This window comes from Octopus sinensis, linkage group LG2, assembly GCF_006345805.1.
Source record: "Octopus sinensis linkage group LG2, ASM634580v1, whole genome shotgun sequence".
Taxonomy (NCBI): Eukaryota; Metazoa; Mollusca; class Cephalopoda; order Octopoda; family Octopodidae; genus Octopus; species Octopus sinensis.
Window position 1 is genome coordinate 177,242,247 of NC_042998.1, and position 5,000 is coordinate 177,247,246.

Consider the following 5,000-nt stretch of genomic DNA (forward strand, 5'->3'; position numbering starts at 1 on the left):
ACTGCTTCACTTACGCCATTCCCCAACAATCTTACACATGACCTTCTAGAAATAGCAGCCACTGAAAAGCCTCGAGGCAAAGCAAAATCACATTTACGCACCTAAAATACCCATGGCCAGAAGGAATTACTGCACTCACCAATATCTAAAACTAAACTTACTACCATCTCTCTGACCACCATCAGAATCTACAGCTGTACAGAAACTGTGGTATTCAGTTAGGCATAAATGCCATTATACGGTAATACATATATATATATATATACATATATACATACAAACACACACACTCACACATATACATATATATACTAGCATGTGAAACTGTTAATCCCGACACATTTTTCTCTCTATATTTCTCTCTCTCTCTCTCGCTCGCTCTTTCTCTCTTTATTTCTCTTTATTTCTCTCTCTCTCTCCCCTGTCTCTTCATTTATTTTCCTCTCATCCCTTTCTGTCGAAGAGCATAGGCTCGAAACGTCAAAATTTTTCCATTTTTTTCGAGCGTCAAACCAATACAAATACTTATTGTTCCCTCGTTCCTTCGCTTGTCTGCCGCTCTCTGCCTTTTGTTTACTGTGCGTTTGAACCATATATATATATATATATATATATATATATATATATATATATATATATATAACGAGAAATTGAGGTTATGAGAGGTAATAGTGTCAAGAAGACCCAAAGGTGTCAGGTAATGCCGAGTAAGTTCTATTGAAGACTATAGTTAAGCTCTAGGTTCGGTGATTATGCGAATGAGGAGTCCAACGTATGTCATATATCAGCATGTGTATATATATAAAAATTAACAGAATGAGATAAAAATCCAAGGCTATGAAAGCTTTCAGAACATTTATAAATAGGTCTTACAGCTGTTTCCGGGATATTTTATATATCCCTTCATCGGTGACGGTGTGAGAAAATAGTTAAGCAATATTTATTCTTGATAAGATATGAAATAGAGAGTGAAGTAGAGGAATGAAAATAGACGTGAGATATCCAGGGATATTGTATCTTCAATTCCATTATTTAGGCAGAATGGTACACATAAGATTCCTGTACCCTGTGATTAAGTTTCAATAGTATTCAAAATTGGTCATTCCAAGCACGGAATTTGTAAACGGTATTATTGAATCGAAGGTCTTTTTTAAGTGACTTAAAAGTTGGGAGTGTGTTTGTAAAGTCACATCAAAAACAGGAAGATAGGGGAAAAAAGGATAAAAGAAAAAGTAAAGGTGGGGAGAGTGATAATGGAGAAAGGAAGAGATGGAAAGTGTACTGGTTAGTGGTCAGTCAGGATAAATTGATAGAAGGAATGAGGAGGTGAGAGTGATAGAGAGAGAAAGATATGAGTGTGTAAAGAGATGAGAGTGTAAAGAGTAAAGGAGTGTCAGGTAGAAGGAGTGGGGGATGAGGGTGATAGAGATAGAAAGATATGAGAGTGTAAAAAGATGAGAGGGTAAATAGTAAAGGAGTGTCAGGTATGTAGTGATAGAGCCTAAGTGAGGGGCTCTATATATATTAGACAAAATTAGATAACAAGGCTAAGGCTGTGAGGGGTTTTCAGGACATTTACAAGGGAAAAGATATACATATAGCCTTACAGCTGTTTCGGGGATATTATGGATTTCTCTTCATCAGAGACGATGTGAGATGGTTAAACAGATGTAGATATTTGAGTTCGAAATAAGGAATTATTATGGAAAAGGAGGAGATAGGGAATATAGAGGGAAATAAGACAATGAAAGTAGAGAGAAAAATATAAAATATATAAAGATATTGTAGTTGCAGTTCCATTATTCGAGGAAATTGATGTATAGAAGTGGTAAATAAGTTTCCTGTGCATGGTGTGTAAGTGCCTATAGTAGTTCCGGTTCAGTCATTTCAAAGTATGGAGTCGTGGATTCTGTGTTGCTTATTCGAAAGGGTCTTGTGGTGTAAATGAAAATTTTAGACTGTATTGGTAGTATTTGTGGATAGCTGGGAGGGGGCGGAGATGTGTATGTTTAGAATGAGGAGATAGCTCAAAATGAAAACAGGAAGAGAAAATGAGAGGAAGAAAGAGAGAAAAAGTGAAAAGAGTGAAAAGAAAAGTGAGGAAAGGATGAAAAGTGTGAAAAGGAGTGTTAGATGGTGGTCAAGATAATGTGAGGGGAAGGAAGGGAGAGGAGTGGGGGAGGGATAGGAAGAGATGAGAAGGTAAGGAGTGATATGTGTGAGTAGGAGTGATATGGTAGAGCTGCATTAAGGGAAGGGTAGAGAAAAGTTATGGATGGGGTGTTACGAAAGTGAGTAGTAATTTTAGCGGTAAATTTTAAAGTGGAAGGAAGAATACGAGAATGTCAAATTTCTATAAATAGACGTATGTGATTGTATAGGTTAGTGTGAAAGGTAGAAATCAGAGAGAGGAAAAGACGGCATAATGACATACGTACACGATCTGTCCATAGCACTTACTTAGCGTTATCTGCCACTCTTTGGGTCTTCTATATACTAATACCTCTCATTTATATATATGAAAATATAAAATGGGACAAGAACGCAAAACATTCAAATAGACGATACAAAAAACACGGACGGGTCATTCGAAGCCTCTAATCTTCAGTCAAGAACCGGATCATCCTCGCAATTTCGGCTGATTAATCTTGAGATTGCTCCGATCTGGCCAGCCTCAAGGAAAAACTAAGCTACGAGCATTAGATTTCTTGGGAAAAGGATCGAATGTATACGAAACAGGGACAGAAAAACGGACGATGTTACACGAATATAAATACAAAAAACAAAAATAATATGAATATAAATACAAAAAACAAAAATAATATGAATATAAATACAAAAAACAATAATAATAATAATAATAATAATAATAATAATAATAATAATAATTATAATAATAATAATAATAATAATAATAATAAATGCCCTGATGCAGTACCAGTCAGTGGCCCTCATGGCTTCTGATCTTAACTGATTGGAAGTGTTATCATGTACATTATTTTGTCTTGGTATAAAAGATGGGCTACGGCAAATATTCTGCTCAATACCACAGTTTTGCTTGTCAGTTGTTTGACCTTAACCAGTTGAGCATGTCCCTTAGTGGCTGACGATATGTGCATCTCTGATCACGAGCAGAAGTAGTGGGGGAGCATCATAGCCATGTGTTGAGAGGGATTATTTGGGGTTTAAATAATTCACCTCTGGAAGCATCTTTAAACAAACCTCATTCAAGGACCATTTGAGTGGGATGGGTTACTCGACCAGAAGAAAATACTAACTGGGCCCCACCTGCAAGGTCATGTGCTGTTTATCTTCATATGAGATCACCATATCGCGCACATATGGTTGTAATGCATGTGCCTGGTGTACCCTTATCAGACGGGTAGTCATGATGGGTATACTGGGCTTCGTATATTTTACCCCAGTGTCACTTTGATGGCATGCACTGCTCTCTCACTCAATAATAATAATAATAATAATAATAATAATAATAATAATAATAATAATAATAATAATAATAATAGTAATAATAATAATAATAATAATAAAATAATAATAATAATAATAATAATAATGATAAAAATAATAATAATATAATAATAATAATAATAATAATAATAATAATAATAATATAATAATAATAATAATAATATAATAATAATAATAATAACAGAACATAACAGCAGGCGTCATTCGACTTAGACGAATTGAACTCGGAACAATTGATCTGTATGTAGCTTCGAGTCATTCACTTAGCAACCAACGAGGTGCAGATTTGCTTCATCAGAACTGACCCTAGTGATAAACAACAACAAAAGACCATTCCTTATACCACCACTCCATTCTGTTACGTATCATCCACCCTAGCATTATATAACCATACCAATCCGTCACAACATTCAAGTACACCACTCCATCAAATCTCTCCACTGCTCTACACCACTCTACTAATCTACTCATCATTCCTCGACACTGTTCCTCTCTGTATTACTCCTCTATACTTTTCTGTTATACTCCTCTACATTATTCCACTCCTATCTTCTACCGTACATTTCTACTACTATTCCACCAGACCACATAACCACGCGACCAATCGGAGTCATATTAAGCAGTGAACACATCAAACCACATCAGCCATAGTGTATTACTGTCTGGAGAATATTATTACGTTAAATACACCATTCCTTTACTGAACACAATGCGATTGTATTAAACGCACCAACGTTTTACTCAATTTTAAATACAAACTGCTTCGAACGAATAAACTGACAAAAGGAAACCAATATAGTGTAGTATCCAAAACAGCAATAGAAACCATTCTTGTTCTCATTTACATAAATTGTAAACAGATGTTTTCAGTTTATGTTAATAACCTTGAACTGGTAGAATGAGAACATCCAAAATATTTGCTACACACTTTAGTGCTGCTGTCTCGTGGACAAAAGGAAGTACCAGATACATTAAACATGGTTGTATTCTATTTGTGTAGACTAAAAATTCTTCCTGGCTTTGAGAAAGACTTCTGCTTATCTGTCAGTTTTCATTTACATTAAAACCTTTTGACATTATCCAAAGAAAAAGCGTCTGAATGAATAGAACGAGGCTTTTATCTACGTGCTTTATCATCTGTAAATAAAGGTTAATCCACACTATCGTGTGAGTTCTAAAGAGATTGGTTCTTATTATGCTGAGAAAGTGAACCATTTCACTTTCACTGATAAAAATTTATCAGTAAATTTTCCTGGTAATATTATTCTTCCTTTTGAAGGATTTGATAAAAATCAGATAAACTAAAATAAAACCTAGTATGAAAATATTTATTTTCCATGATTGGAAATCACAGTTATTACGTAAATGATAGATCAGAAAGAACTGCAAATGTTCCAGCTGTCAGTGGAGAACATCCCCAGTAGACAAACTCTAATCAGTGGATACTACCAACATTGAAGACTGGTTATAAAATAACAAGTTGAGAGATTAGGATTTTTTTGTGCATACAT

The 5,000-nt window shown here is 34.9% G+C and overlaps 1 protein-coding gene across 1 annotated transcript in view; it reads right to left on the reverse strand.

The window, feature by feature from the left end:
• Nucleotides 1-5,000, reverse strand: part of LOC118762128 — a 92,838-nt gene that overhangs the window by 24,705 nt on the left and 63,133 nt on the right. The gene's annotated exons all lie outside the window — the stretch shown is intronic.